At 38.3% G+C, this 16,874-nt stretch overlaps 1 long non-coding RNA gene across 1 annotated transcript in view; it reads right to left on the bottom strand.

Moving 5' to 3' along the window:
* The window catches only part of LOC140509106 (uncharacterized), a 91,471-nt gene extending 75,538 nt beyond the window's left edge, over positions 1–15,933 (bottom strand). Inside the window, exon 1 of the long non-coding RNA XR_011968572.1 lies at positions 15,850–15,933. This is a non-coding gene — a long non-coding RNA (uncharacterized lncRNA). The remainder of the gene's footprint in view (positions 1–15,849) is intronic.
* Positions 15,934–16,874: the final 941 nt, after the last annotated feature.

Here is a 16,874-nt window from a genome sequence, read left to right as displayed (position 1 = left end):
TACATGGATCTAGTCACACTGCTACTTTGATCAAAACTATGTATGAAATATGACTCCTTTTGTATGTATTTATTGAAAAGGGGTAGAAAAAGATCATTTTTGTGTGAAAAACTGATGAAATCCACTTGTAAATATACATTATCCCTCAGATAAAATGGCATGGAGAAACACGGACTATTATAAGATCTAGATAGAGAGAATTGCTCCATCAAATGAATGTATTGAGAGTACAGACTGGCAGAGGGCTGCAGAGCATTGTGACCAATCAGCTCATCTACTTTTGCTGCCTGCTACTGCCTTCTCTCATTTGAGAGGGAGAAACAGGAGAAATAAATATGCTTTCCTGTGATCTTTGCCATAAGAAGAGAATTGGAGCTAATAGGACAGAGCAGAATACCCAGCTGTTTGTAAATCTGAAGAGCTTGGGAGTACTCTAATTTAAGGAAAGTACTTGTCACTGAAAGAGTGTAACATTTTTCTCAGAGTCCTGTTGAAGGAGGCTATGAGTGAAAAGAGCTTGTCATTCTTTCATTGACTCAAGGGCAGAAAAGAAAGTGGTTTTGCCCTACAGGGGAATAGTAAGTCCTAAAAGGGGAATAGACAGAAGAAAAATGTAGGGCAGATAGTTTCTGAAGGGATTAAGAACAAAGAGTCCTGAATTGGGAGTTGACTCAAGAACATGAGTTTCTCCACTTCTATGTCTCCCTACTAGATTTCTCAAAATGTTTTGTTCCCCACCATATGCCACCTGCCACAGCATGCATGCATTGGTGAGAAGGTGTGACCTGGGTTTATGGGTAGAATGTAATATTATGATTATTTCTTCCCTAGTTTCCTCTACTGAATAAATGTTATGATTATTCCTCCTTTTGTCTTTAAGTGATTGTGACATTATGTTTTTGCCTTATCATTTAGCAAACATATTATATTTAAGAGTCAAAGGTATCATGGTAACCAGTTTACCCCTAGCTTCATACTATGACCCTGAAAGTAAAGAGAGCTGTGAGTGTTAATAGTAGGGATATGGTCTCTCTCTCTAGGAACCCCATATCTGCCAGTATGAGCAAAGGTTTGGGTAGATTGAGCTGGCCCAGAGAATGAGAATGGGGGTCAATATCATACCCAGATTATACTTACAATAGTTACCTACCAAGTAAAAGTCAAGATCCTTAGTCTCCTAAGCAACTTGAGTAAAAGCCATCATCAGCAAGTTGCTCTATTGGTGGTCTGCTTCTACAGGTTTTAGGCACTGTATGCCTTTCACAATCTAATGCAACCTTTCCTTTCTATATTATTTCTTTCCATGTGTTTTACATTCCATCCAAACTTCCTTTCCTGTCATCTTTCCTTGGCATGCCATGCTTCTTGACTCTGTTTTGCTTGTACCCGTCTTTATTCCCAGAATGCTTTCTCCCTAACATGCTTCATTAGTTAATGAACTCTGCTTGGGCTTCAACATGAATTTAAATGTGTACTTTTCTTATGCATATATTGTGTATTATAAGTTATAGTTTTTCCATCATATTCTTCTACAAGACTATAAGTTCCCTTATCACCTAGTAGGAGGTAAACAATAAATGCTTGCTGAATTTAATTTAATTTTAAAATGTGGAAATTGGATTAGATGATCCATAAAGTCCCTCCTTTCTTTCAAATTCTGTGATACCAGTGCTAGTCTAGCATATCTTCTATTTATCATAAACTCTGATAGGTTAACCAAATTTGATGAACTCTAGAGACTCATTAAAGAATCATTCAACCTCTAGAAAGGTTAGGATTTGCCAGTTAATGTGAGAAAACCCCAGACTCATTGTGGCATGTTTAGTCTAGTCATTAGCCTCCTGGACATCATGGGCTCCACTTCTGCATGTCATGATAATAAGCAAAAAATCATTCACTTTCTGTATGATGGGCATTTTTCAGAAACTAGGGTATAAGAGGCAGTGAGGTGTGGGAAAGAAAGGGCTGACTTTGGAGTCAGGAAGACCTGGGTTCAAGTCTTGTCTTTGATACATCCTAGCTGTGTGACCATGGGCAAGTCACTTTTCATTTCCACTAGGCAACTCTAAGACTAAAACTTACAGATGAGTTGCCAATCATCATGGTGAAGAGCATTTCCATACCAGTGAGCTGCTTATACCAATGAAATCACAATTTTGGACTTTCCCTCTGCCAAACTTACTTCCCCATCCAAAAAAGTAAATGAGATAGGGATAGTGGGTGCTTCTCTGTGCAAGAATACTCAGAAATCCTATAATGTAGTTGCTAGTCTGAGTGTGCTTGCCTGAATGCTATAGACACCGAGACAACTAACTAGTTGTTCTATGAGTGGTTTGCCTATTTAGGCTTTAGCTACCTACACCTCATAATTTCTGTGATCAATCCTTAATCTGTGGACACTGCCATAAAGTTCACTGATGGAGGACTTCTTTGTGGATGCCTACTTACTATGATTACAGCTTTAGGGACTACATCACCTGCATTTGCTGTCAACTGTAAAATGAGTCCTTTGTCATCCACATTTGCCAAAGTGATCCAGGAGATATCAATTTTGTAGTTTCAGATTGCCTTTCTATTCTCTGACTCATCCTCTGCAAGGGTCGGCTTGGCTTCTGCCAGGAAATTGAAACTCATTGGCTTCCATTTGAATTACCTTGATTTAGAAGATGCAAAGGCACCCACAGGCCTTTTCATACCCTGTTGACTGAGACCCTAATTACCTTTTCCACAGGGCACAGAATGAGCCAGCCTCCCATGTCTCTACCCCTTCATCATGGTCTCACCTCTTTCGTAGTTCCTGGGGAGCTGCTATGCTGTGACCTTACCTTCTCCTTTCAACCTATCTCCAAAGACAGGATCAATACCTGCTGCTTGGCTTTTTATTCAGGTGATGGATAGCTTTGGGGACTCTCTTATCTTTCCTGGTCTGCTGTCCCCATCAGACCGTCCAAACTGACCTTCAGCCTAAGGTTCTGAAAAATGCCCATATTTAAGGAAAGATGGATGATTCTCTCAGGATCAAATAAAAAGACAAATCTTTTGATCAGCTTGAGATCAAGGCCAGTGTTTGGCTTTGCTTTTGTTTTGCTTGTTTTTCACTTTAAAAAGTTGTCAATAGATGATCTCTCCTCACCTTGGTTCCATTGCTGTCCCAAATTAATCAGGTGTCCAGAGTGAAGAAATACAGCATGAAAGGTTACTCTCCTGGAATCTTCAGCTGGGACTGAAAGCAGGATTGATATTGGATATAGTCTCTTTTCAAGAGATTTCCTCCAAGGATCTCAAGCTGAAAGGAATTTTGTTGTTGGTGATGAATTGTTTCAGTCATATCCAACTCTTTGTGACCCTATTTGGGGTTTTCTTGCCAAAAGTACTAGTGTGGTTTACCAGTTCCCTTTCCAGCTTGTTTTACAGATGAGGAAACTGAGACAAACAGGGTTAAGTGACTTGCCCAGGTCACATAGCTAATAAGGGCCTGAGGCCAGATCTGGACATATAAAGATGTCTTTCTGTTTCCAAGTCCAGTGCTCAATCTACTATCCCCTTAGCTGCCTGAAAGGTACTTTAGAGTTCAGAAATCTAATCCAGCCCCCTCATTCTACTGATGAGGAAATTGAAAGCCAGAATGGCTAAGTGAATTGCTCAAAGTCACAGAGGTATTAAATCATGGATCTGGGATATAGTTTCAGGACCTATGATTCCAAAGGTAGGATCCTTTCCATTCACTGTATTCCCTTTCTGGAATAGGCTTTTTTTTTTTTTTGTCAGCTTCCTGTTGGATGAGCTTCTAGATGTACAAAAAGAAGACAGCAAACGAAAACAAATTGTTCTTTGCACCCTCTTCCGGGCTGGCTGAGGTAAGTTTACAAGAGATTCCTGTTTTCACCAGGGAGCAGCATCTTCTCCCCATCCTACAGATACTGTATGACGTAGCTTTCAGGCCAGTATGGCCCTTTTCCTTCCGGATCTGTGACTTGAAACATTCCCATCTCATAAATGTTCCAGTGATGGAGAAATGATAGTCTCTGATAATCTATTCTCTACTCTCTGTACAGTCATGGAGACCCAGAGGTCTAATTTGACCCTGGCCTGAAGCACGCACCCAATCTTAAAGATGCCTGAATTTGTTATTAGATCTCAACACATAGCAAATTCACTACTTTCTGAAAAGTCATGCTGCTTTTAACTGTTCTAATTCCTAGTTGTAGCAAGCTTCACCTTACCAAAGATGAATCCTCTGAAAGCAACCCCCAGCTTTCAAAATGTATATATCTTTAAAAATTACAATTTATCCATAAGCTACAATCAATGTTATTTTTGCCAGACTAACCATATAACACATTAATTCAAAGAAAACAGTTAATTAAGCACCGTTGCAACATGACAAAGAAAATTCAACCCTCTCTCCTCATACCCACCACACACAGGTGTACACTCCTCCATATATTTCCATACTGCTGGCAGGAAAATGAATTTGCCAGAGCAACTTATACTCCTAGGGCTTCATTTCAGATAAAATCTCTCTCTGACTCTAGTATTGACTCTTACTGATTCTCTGTAGGGCTGTTGATATCACATGCTGGCCTAGTGATGTCATTGAACAATAAGTCATTCTGCAAGTTTTGATACAAATTCAAATTGCCTGTCCCTCTCTGGGCCACTCTGTCTTTTGTGCTACCATCTGGGGGGGGGGGCTCTCCCCTGAGCTGCTCTCCGTTGGTTCTTTGCTACCATCTGCTGGTGCTCCTCTGAATTGCATTTATGTGACTTCTTTCCCACAGGGAAAGTGAACTCTTTTTTAAGCCATTGTCCCAAGGTTTATTGCAGCTCTTTTGTAAGTCAGGCTCACAGCAATGCCTGGCCAACCAGCCAGCAAGAGATCTCAGGCTAAGATTATATTTCTCTGTTTTGAATTTCTTTGTTTTAGCCTGAGTTTTGTTCTCTGAACATAGTGTACTATTTTATTTAGGGTAAATTCATTTCTTTTAACTTCTATCTTGTCTCAGGTTATTAGCTGAAGTCCAGATCACCCAAACTCCTTCAACCAGCATAAAGTCTAGTACTCTAACCATTCCAATCATTATTTTGTAGCTATGTCATAGCTTGTCAATATCTCTTCTAAAAATATGGTACCCAGAACTAGACATGGTAATCCAAATATAATCTGACCAGGACAGACTAGAATGGGACTATTATCTCTTCACTTGACAGTTCCTAATGTAATAGATAATGTAGCTAAGCCATTTTTATCACAAGAGCATTTGAAGATGAAACTAAAAGGGGAGAAACAGACTAAAAACAGAACAAATCTACCCATATTTTGATAGTAATTCTTGCTCATCAACAATGATAATACAACTACTACATTTAAATACTACCCACTCAGTTAACAAATACAGGAAAATGGCAATTAAAGGTAAATAAACAAGAGAGTAAGAGAGGTTAGACCTTATCTCATAGAACAGGATAACTTGATAAAATATAGAGTCCTACATAGAGAAGAAATTCATACAGGAGGCTATACAATTTTAAAGCCACTCAAGCTGTGATTTTCAAGATGTCCCAAAGAGGGAAGTGTTCCCCCAAAATAAAAAAAATCACAGATGGTACTTTTACTTAAAAAACAGTGACCAAGATGAAATCAGTAACTACCAATCCATATGCCAACTTTCTCATCCCTATAAATCCTTTATGAGAATGTTCTATGCACATGTTATAGGTTTCCTAGATGAAAATATGAAAAGAAAGCCAAAAACTTTCACAGAGAATTTTCTACAGCAGACTGTATCTTCTGGTAAGTCAGTCAGTATTTGTTAAGTGTCTACTAGGTGCCAGGTACTATGCTAAGTTCAGGGGGGGTACAAAGAAATGCAAAAAGAAAAGAAAAAACCTCTCAAAGAATTCCGTTTTCTCTGGGGGACACAACATGTAAACAATTAATACAAATAAAATATATACAAGAAAAATCAAAGATAGTCTCATAGGGAAGACATTAAGATCAAAAAAGGACTGGGGAAGGTTCCTTGAAGAAAGTGGGGCTTTAACTGAGATTTGAAAGAAACCAAGGATAATATGGACCTCAAAGTTTTCAAAATAATTGTTAAAAATTGTTTTTACATGAAAACTGTTTTACATGCAAGATATACAGACAAAGGGGTATAGAAATCTATCTTGCCCAACAAGAAAACAGAAGGAAAGGGGTAAGAGAAGGAGGGTGTGTGTGGTAGTGGGCAGACTGGGGGAAGAGATAATCAGAATGAAAGCTGCCTTGAGGTGGGGGAGAGGAGAGATGGGGAGAAAATTTGGAACTCAGAATCTTGTAGAAGTGAATGGTGAAACTAAAAATAAATTAATAAAATAAAAAAATAATTTTTTTCTTTTTTAAAAAAATAAAGAAGCCAGGGAAGCCAGGAGGCAGAAATGAGGAGGAAGATTATGGGGGATGTCAGGAGATGGAATGCCCTGTGTGGGGAACAACAAAAAGACCAGTGTCACTGGATGGCAGTGTTCATGTAGAGAAGCAAGGTGTAAGAAGGCTAGAAAGATAGAAAGGGCAATATTGCTACTAGGACTGTATCCCCAAGAGATCATAAAAATGGAAAAGGGCCCCACAAGTACAAAAATATTTATAGCAGCACTCTTTGTAGTTGTCAAAAACTGGAAGTCAAGGGATGCCCATCAATTGGGGAATGGCTGAATAAATTATGGTATATGAATGTAATGGAGTACTATTGCGCCATAAGAAATGATGAACAAGAAGACTTCAGGGAGGCCTGGAAGGACTTATATGATCTGATGCTGAGTGAAAGGAGCAGAACCAGGAGAACTTTGTGCACAGCAACAACCACAGTGTGCGAGAGTTTTTTCTGGTAGACTTGGAACTTCGTAATAACGCAAGAACTTAAAAAAAAAAAAATCCCAATGGTTTTCTAAGGCGAAATGCCTTCCACACTCGGAGAAAGAACTATGGAATTCATTCGCAGAATGTAGCAGATCATGTTTGTGTGTGTGTGTGTGTGTGTGTGTGTGTGTGTGTGTATTATATTTTGATTTGTCATATGATTTCTTCCATTTATTTTAGTTTGTCTGCATAACATGACTATAGTGAAAACGTATTCAATAGGAAAGTATATGTAGAACCTATACAGAATTGTATGCCATCTTGGGAAGGCAGGGGAGTAGTGGGGGGTAGGTGTGGGGGAGTTAAAATCTTAATTTTATGGTAGTGATTGTAGAACATTAAAAATAAATAAATTAAATTAAATTAAAAAAAAAAAGAAAGATAGAGAGGAACCAAGTGATGAAAAACTTTACATTTGATCTTAGAAGAAATAGAGAGTCATTGGAGTTTATGGAATTGGGATTAGGGGGCAAGGTTTATGTGGTCACACCTGCACTTGAGGAAAATTAATTTAACATCTGATTGGAGGAGAGACTGAAGTCTGGAGGTACTTGAAAGAGGAAGACCAATCAGCAATCTGTTGAAATAGTCCAGGTGTGAGGTGGCAAGGACCTGTACCAGGGTGGTGGCAGTGTTAGAGGAGTCAGAGATAGAATATGAGAGATATTGTGGAGGTAAAATCGACAGACCTAGGCAACTGATTGAATATAGTGTTTTAGAGCGAGTTAGAAGTCAGGGATGATAACTGAACCTGGACTACACAATTGATTGAGAGGTATAAAGAAAATAAGATCCTGAGGTGTCTATTTTTAGTCGATTTAGGCAAAATGGCCTACATATTCCTAGAGCAGGAGTATCAAACTCAAATAGGAAAAGTCACTAAATTGTACATAGGGATCCCTGCAGACCACACATTGACTTAGAAAACTACATGTTTATCTGTTGCTTTTTGTATTAACATATCAGTGCTTTGAAATCAGATAGGAACTACATATTAACCTGGTTCAGATCACAGTCTGGAGTGTTATGTTCTGACACATACTCAGGGTATAACTGAATAAGTCACTTATACTTCTCATTATTCTAGACAATGCTAGGACTATAAGTTATAGATAATGCCAAGTTGTAAGAGTTTCCCCACCTGGCAGCACTTTAATTCATGAAATTCCAGATCCATTCCTATTCCTTTTTAAAAGCATTTACTCAGTAAAACTAAATTGATTTAAAAGGTCACCTCAAACATGACATCACTCACATAGCCTTCTCATGATACAAAAAGACCCATGTCATGGTTTTGGTTTTGTTTTTTGGTTTGTTCTTTAGGGACAAGGATCTCACCTTTCTGGCTCTTTGTCTCCACCTAGATGACTTAGAAACTTCACTATCTCTACCTTTACTTATAATCACAATGTTCACAAGGCTGGAAGAATAAGTACATTTAATTACAAGTCAAAAGACCAACAAAAATGAAAAAAGACAAAGGTCATGGGATCTAAATTTTAATAATTAGAGCTGTCTCAAGAAGAAATGGACTGCCATCATAGATGTCCTGTTTCCTGTCACTATATGTCTTAAAGCAGGGGTTAGGTGATCATTTCTTAAAGAGACAATTCCTATTTGGGCACAGGTGATCTCTGGCACCCAGTTCCATCCCTGAAACTCTATGATTCATAAGTTAAACATTTAAGATGTCTCCTTTTGCCTTAGAAAAAATAAAAAGAAGGGGTCCTACATATCAGGAGTATGCCAGAGCCAGCTCCTATGTGCTTTGAGAATCGATTGTTACACTTTGGAAATCAGCAAAGGTCTACAGTTGATGGTCTAGACTTAAGAAAGTGATGGAGAAGATGTAAATGATGCATATTCAATTGAAAAGTGTGTCCCAGGTAAATCTAGAGAGCCAGTTGTTAAACATTTATCAGCATACCCCTGGATAATAGCCATCCTCCCCCTGCAACCCTTTTAGGCAGGAATACTTTATGTGGGTCTTGCCTCTTGTCTTGATCTAGAGAGCAATATTTAGCGAGATTAAATTTTTAAAAACAGAAAGATATGTGAAGGCTGACCAGCCATCAACAGGTAACCTGAGGCTAACTAAGAGTTTTGGTTCTCTGAGAAGAGCCAAGAGCATGCTAAAAGATCATAATATACCCAGCTGGTATAATTATTAGCCCTAGGTCAAATTGCTAAGTAAGCAAAATTTGTCAGGGAGGTTACAATACAGCCAGTTCTGAGGGGCTAAGTCAAGAATAACTGATTTCAGCATTTCAAGACACAGTTCCCTAAGCATCTGACAAAGCCTCCATAAAGGCTATGGTTCACATCTCTAATTTTTATGACATATTAATTCTTTAAAAGAGATTCCTATCCATCTCTAGAGATTGCTACACTTTTATTACTCAGACAGACAGTGTATGTTATACATGTGGGTGCATGCTGTGTGCACTAGAGATCCACCTGCTAAGTAATGCCATGAAGTATTTATGAGAGGATACCATTTTTGGAGAAATAAAATTAAGCTAATGTTTTATAGTGAAAAGCAAGTAACACCAAGAAGGTGAGAAACATCCTTTGTGCCTTGTTGACAGTCTCCACCACCACTGTCAGTGAGACCTGCCAAGCTGTCTGGTTTCAAAACACTGGTTTTATAATCACCATAAAGGGTACACTTTTCAAAAAATATGGACTTGTTTACTCCTGAGAAATTTTATTATTTGTATTAACTATTAGTCAAATATGGAGTCTGCAAAGTTCCTTGTGAAAAGGATGCTAGTAAGAATGATCATGAGTCACTGAGAAGTAGGTCATGAAAGTACTATCACTCTCACCTTTCAGATGAGGAAACTGAAACTTAGAGAAAGTTTGAGGTCTACCCATGGTCCTACAACCAGTTTAGTGGTGGATAGATGATCTGAACATATCTATTCTGACTTTAGGTAAACAGTCTGTTCCACTACACCAAAAAGTATTTATTAAACACTAACCTGAGAAGTGCAATTTTTATCATGCTTTAAATATGAGGGAACGTTATGGTATAGGCCCCACTACTATAACAAAGTTCAGCCAAGCTGATGCTTACTTGGATACTTCAAGGTTGTGAATTGGACCAAAGACACAGTTGGTGAATGAATGAATGAGTGCATGAAAAAAGCATTTATTAAACATTAACTCTGCACAAAATAATAAGTATACAAATAAAAAAAGGTAGAGACCCTGCCCTCAAGTGGCAAGGAAAGTAGTGGCTGGTCAGTTAGTGCTCGTCAACAAGCATTTATTAAGCACTTCCTCTGTGTCCAAAGGCAAGCATGAATGATACAGAACTTACAGAACTCACACTCTAATGAAAAGAATAACAGGGGAGCAATGCTGCACAACCAGGGTAAATCGGGGATTAGCTCAGATCAAAGACATTAGCATTAAGGGAGACCAGAAAAGGCTTCTTGCAGAAGGTAGGATTTTAGCTGAGGCCTGAAGGAAGCCAGGGGAACTGGAAAATAGAAGTGAGAAAGAGGAGTATTTCAGGCATAGGGGACAAGAGGTGCAAATGCATAGGAGGTAGAGTTTCTTGTGCAAGCTTTGGGGAGGGGAGTAAGATGTGAGAAGACTAGAAGGAAAGAAAGGGGCCAGGTTATAAAGGATTTTAAAAGCTAAACAGAGAATTTTAAAAGTCAGAGGTCAGGGAAGGATATTGAATTTGGAAAACTTACAGGAATGGTAAATGAAAGGCATAAGGAAGTGGATTGAGGCACATCCTTTCCAAAGCAACGGAGGTTTTAATTGTTGTCCCAGTACTAGAACAGGAGAAAAGGGGAAATAAGCCTGGAAGGAAAGATTAAAGGGTGTAGGCATGGTGGCAAGGCAACTGGCAGAGTGATGGCTACTGAAGAAAGTGAGGCATAACAGAATACAGGATGTTATTATTTCCTCAAGTGTTCTAACCTCTCAGTTTCTCAAAAAACTCAGTCCCCATGACCTACTCCTCCACACTCTCTCAATTATACATAGAGATGCTTATACCCTCGATCTTGTCATTATCTATAAATGTCCCACTCCCATGTTCGCAAAATCCCAAATTCCTTTATCTGATGTCAATTTTTTTTATCATTTCATCTTTTCCTATGCCTTAATCCCCTAACCCTTCTTCATCCTCACCATGAATGCCAGTTCCTATACTCTTCCATTCTCTCTCAAGCTGGCTACAATCTCTTTTCCCCCCATCTCAGTCCTTTGATGAAAAAGTTCAACTCAGAATTGTTCTAAACTTGAATCTCTTTCTCATTCATTCTATGGATGGTCATAATCTGCCAGATCCTACTTTTAGACAATTTTCACCATCTGCCCCATTTGCTGCTGAAGAGAGCTAGAGAAAATCCCCAAATCATTTGGACTAAGTCACCTACAAATTTATGTTACATGATCTCAACTGAGCCTTCATTGAAGTAAGGTCATTCTTTTATACCTCCCTAATTGATTCACTATCTTCCACACCACAGCAGCTATTCTAAACCTTCTCATTCCTCCTTAAGCCTTTCATGGCACTCCTACTAGAAGCCTTTCCTGGTCTTCTTTAATGCTAGTGTCTTCATCTGAGGTAATCTCCAATTTACCCTGTTTATTTAGCATCACTCCCATGTTATTCTCTTCCTTAGAAGGTGAGCTCCTTGCAGGTAGGGATTATTCTTGTTTGCCTTACTTTCTATTCCCAGAGTTTAGCATAGAGACTAACACGAAGTAAGTGGTTAATGAATGCTTGTTGACTGACACTAACTGATCAGCTACTATTTCCCATTTTGTGTTGTTTTTTCTTACTTTTATTCTCTCTTTCTATCTTGCTTGATGCCATCTGTGTTGAATTATCATCCGTATAAAGATGATTGTGAGATCATATACAGTCTTGTCTTCTCTCCTGAGCTCTAATTTCATGTTACCAACTGCTTCTGGATGTCTTGAATTGGATGTCCCATTGGCATCTCAAAATCAACACATCTTTCCTCTTCCCAAATTTCCTGTTATCATCAAGGACACTACCACCTCCCCAGTCACTCAGTCTCACAGGCTTGGTGTCATCCTTGAGCTTTATTCTCCTCTCATTTTTCCAATACTATCTTCACAAAATCTCTTGTATATGTCCTTTTCTTTCCACTCACATATCCAATACCCAGACATGGGCCTTCATCACCCCACAACTGGACTATTTAATGTTGATATCCCTGCCTAAAGTTTCACCTCATTCAAGTCCATCCTGTACTCAGCTGCCAAAGTGATGTTCCTAAAGTGTGGGTCTGACCCTATCCTAGTCCTGCTCAATGAGCTTCAGGGCCTCCCTTCTATGTTCATGGTCAAACATAAATCCTCTATTTGGCATTAGGCCTTCCACAACCTGGCCTCTCCTAACTTTCCAGGTTTCTTAGACTTTGGTCTCCTCCATCCACTGTACAACCCCAGCTACACTAGTCCATTTACTGTTTCTTCTAGAGAACACTTGTTCTGACTTGGTACCTTTTCAAATGGAGCTAAAACCCATACCTGGAATGCTCTCCTTCCTTAACTTTTACCTGACTTCTCTGGCTTCCTTCAAGACAGCTCCAACCCCACCTTTCTAGATTACCTTTCATTTACACTGAACATATATTGTATGTAAGTAGCTGTATGCAGTCTCCCCATTAGAATGTGAGATCTTTGAGGGTAGGGGCTATACTTTTGTCTTCTTTGTATCCCCAGCACTTAGCCCAGCACCTGGCACATAAGAAGGATCTTTAATATGCTTGTTGAATTTTATACCATGTTCCGCTATAAGTTCAAAATGGGTACTCAGACTAAATATTATAGATTATAACATAAAAAATGAAAAGAGAAGCAGATCATATACCTTTCATAGCTATTAGTAAGAGAAGACACCTCCTGCCAAAGGTGGGAGGTCCGTAGATTTGGAACACTAAATATAATTTCATATTTTTTAAATTTACTGATTGGTTAAATTAATTTTTTTTAAAAAATTTCTTGTTAAATGGAATGGTTGTATGGGAGGAAGAATGCAGGGAGAAATATAGGCAATGTAAAAACAAAATGCCAATATAATAAAAATGACAATTCTACCTAAATTAATTTACTTACTTAGTGCCATACCAATTAAGCTATCATATAATTATTTTCTAGAGCTGGAAAAAAATAGTATCAAAATTCACCTGGAAGAACAAAAGGTGCAGAATATCAAGGGGACTAATGAAAAGAAATGCTAGGGAAGGTAGCCTAGCCCTACCAGATCTCAAATTGTGTTATAAAGCAGCAATTATCAAAACTACTTGGTACTGGCTAAGAAACAGAAAGGTAGACAAGTGGAATAGGCTAGGTACTCAAGACACAGTAGACAATGAATATAGCAATCTGCTGTTTGATAAACCCAAGGACCACAGCTTCTGAAATAAGAACTCACTGTTTGACAAAAATTGCTGGGAAAACTGGATAAAAGTGTGGTGGAAACTAGGCATAGACTAATGCCTGACACCGTACACAAGAATAAAATCCAAACGGGTACCTGATTTAGGTATAAGGATTGATACTATGGACAAATTGGTGGAGCAAGGAATAGTGTATTTATCAAATTTATGGAGAAGGGAAGAATTTTTGACTAAACAAGAGACAGAAAGCATTGTGAAGTGCAAGATGGATAATTTTGATTACATTAAACTGAAAAGTTTTTGCACAACCAAATCCAATGTAATCAAAATTCAGAGGGATGTAGAAAACTGGGAAAGAATTTTTACAGCTAATCTTGGGGATAAAGGCCTCATTTCTAGAGTATATAGAGAATGGAGTCAAATGTACAACAATACAAGTCATTCCCCAATTGATAAATGGTCAAAGGACATGAACAGGCAATTTTCAAAGGAAGAAATTAAAGATATCTATAGTCATATGAAAAAATACTCTAAATCACTATTGATTAGAGAGATGCAAATCAAAACAACTCTGAGGTACCATATTACACCTATCAGATTCCTATCAGGAAGATGATAAATGTTGGAAAGAATGTAGGAGAGTTGGAATACTAATACACTGTTGGTGGAGCTGTGAGCTAATCCAGCCATTCTGGAGAACAATTTGGAACTATGCCCAAAGGACTACAAAAATATGCATACCCTTTGACCCAGCAATATGACTTCTAGGACTATATCCCCAAGAGATCATAAAAATGGGAAAGGGTCCCACATGTATAAAAATATTTATAGCAGCACTTTTTGTGGTGGCCAAAAACTGGAAATCAAGGGGATGCCCATCAATTGGGGAATGGCTGAATAAATTATGGTATATGAATATAATGGAATACTATTGTGCTATAAGAAATGATGAACAGGAAGACTTCAGAGAGGCCTGGAAGGACTTATATGATCTGATGCTGAGTGAAAGGAACAGAACCAGGAGAACTTTGTGCACAGCAACGACCACAGAGTGCAAGAGGTTTTTCTGGTAGACTTGGAACTTCATAGCAATGCAAGGACTTAAAAAACTTCCCAATGGTCTTCTAAGGCAAAATGCCTTCCACATCCAGAGAAAGATCTATGGTATTCAATCACAGAATGTAGCAGATCATTTTTGTGTGTGTGTATTGCATTTTGGTTTGTTATGTGATTTCTCCCATTCATTTTAATTCTTCTACACAGCATGACTATAGTGAAAATGTATTTAATAGGAATGTATGTGTAGAAGCTATATAAAATTGTATGCCATCTCAGGGAGGGAGGGGGGAGGAAAGGGGGAAGGAGGGGAAGGGAGGGAAAAAAATCTAAGTTTGTAGAACACTGAAAATAAATAAAATTAATTTTAAAAAAAGAATTATAAAAAATTGTTTTAAAAAGACAAATCCTCATCAACTGACTGACTTTCACACCATTTAGATAGCTAATAAAGTCCTAGAGTAGGTGTTCTAAAGATGAAGTATTAAGTCCTCCAGTCTTTGCATGAGAAGTCAAGTGGTTAGAGAGGAGATGTGTTTCAAACATGCGTTCCAGGTTCCTGTGTCTTTCTGGTTGACTTTACACCAAGAACAAGCACAAGGAAGCCTCCAGATCTCCTAAATTGCACACATGAGTGTGTTCAGGCTTGGTCATCAAAAACTCTATAGTCTATTCTGTCCTACCACTGATTCTTCTTGTCTTTCCCCTTTTTTACTGGGCCTTCAAGACAGATTCCATTCCCACCACGCTTTGGCATTGCCACCATGCTTTGTGGATCTATGCTGTCCTGATTGGTGGATGAATCAGGGAAAACTTACTTAACCCTCTACAGCATATTTAGCTGTCCTCTTGCCATGGTTTACATCCCCATCCTCCAGGAAACCAGAGTCTATAGGCATCTTGCCATCTGCTGCAGCACTGCTACCCCTCGCCTCTCCAAACCATTCTTACCCTTCTTGCGTTTTTTCTGGGAATAGTAAACAATCAGTGCTAAACCATTGCTATTGTCAGTGGTAGGGCAATTTACTATCCTATGGTTCTACTTTATCCCTGAGACTCTTAAACCAAAAGTCACTTTCCTGGCCACTATTCCCCTGTATGTGTCATATTTCCCTATTGGAAAGCTCTTTTAGGGGCTGTCACTGTCTCTCTTAGATTCGTATGCTCAGCACCTAAAGAGTGTCCAGCATATAATTGGTGTTTCATAAATGCATTTTCATTCATTCATTAGTAGCTGTTTCATTAAGAAAACATATTAACTTGATATATGCAAAAGTTTTTCCTTTCCCATGTTGTTCATTTCACACTTAACATAATCCATTTATAGCTACCCGAAAATACTTTACATCAATGCTAACTATAGACTCTCTTCCTGCAAAACATTATAGACAGGAAGTTCAAAATTAGCATCATAAAGCAAATCTCCACCTGTATATTCCATTTTCATAACACATCCTGCAGAAAATATTTTTTGAAGAGTGAGTAGCTACTCACCAAAGGGTCTCAGAGGGTCAGCCAAGAAGTCAATGATTCTCTGAAACAAGAGGGATCGAGGAGCCATGCTTGCCTCTATAGAACTAAATGCAAGAGAACAACTATTTTACAAATCTTTATTGTTTAGGTTTAAACTGGAAATTATCCTGCCCAAAGCTCTCCTGGGAAATCTTTCTTTACCAGCTGCAACATGGGAAATGTCAATCATTTCAAGATTATCTTGAGAGCTCAGAGGGCATAGATAAAAGTGGGTGCCTACCTGGTACTGGGGACCCCCAAAATTATATGATACTCAAGAATACCAGATAAATTATTATTCCTGATGTGTTCCTAGTTCACATAACTGAAGATGACCTAAGACTGCTTATTATCACCAGAAATTATGTGACAGCTGGAGTTTGGCCAAAATTGGATCAATTTCCAATATAAATGCCCAACTTGGCTAAAAATATAGTTATTTGTCTCCAGGTGATGCCTCTTAAAAACTATGTTTTTATTTTACCTTTTTAGAAGCAGTGAAATGGAAGAAGCAGAAAGAGTAGAGGATATGGAGTCAGAGTACCTAGGTCCAAATCCCACCTTTGTATATGTTGCTGAAACTGAGTCTTCCTTTCCTCATATGTAAAATGAATCAGTTAGACTAGGCGATCTTTAAAACTCTTTAAGGTTCTAAATTCTAAGACCTGTGAGTTCAAATCTAATATTTAACTAGTTAGGTCATTGTAAAATACAAATAGATATGTCTTATCATGATAGCTATTCAGAGAGATAGAGAAAAAGTCTACAACGGAAGTATATCAGTTGTTCATAAAGGGTAAGGCTGTGAATATTAGTAGTGAAATGGAAATATTGAAAGAGATATTAGTTTAAATTCAGTTTAAAGGGATTAGTAAATTCTGATTAAAACTACCTATGCAAGGAGGTCATTGGCACACAAAAAACTTCACCAAAATATGTGAGCCTTTTTTTGTGGCAACAAAAGTCTAGAAGCAGAGTGGACCCCCATTAATTGATTAATGGCTGAA

The sequence above is a fragment of the Notamacropus eugenii genome, chromosome 5, assembly GCF_028372415.1.
Source record: "Notamacropus eugenii isolate mMacEug1 chromosome 5, mMacEug1.pri_v2, whole genome shotgun sequence".
Classification (NCBI taxonomy): Eukaryota; Metazoa; Chordata; class Mammalia; order Diprotodontia; family Macropodidae; genus Notamacropus; species Notamacropus eugenii.
Note: the sequence above shows the minus strand (reverse complement) of the source record. Positions and strands in the feature narration are given on the sequence as shown.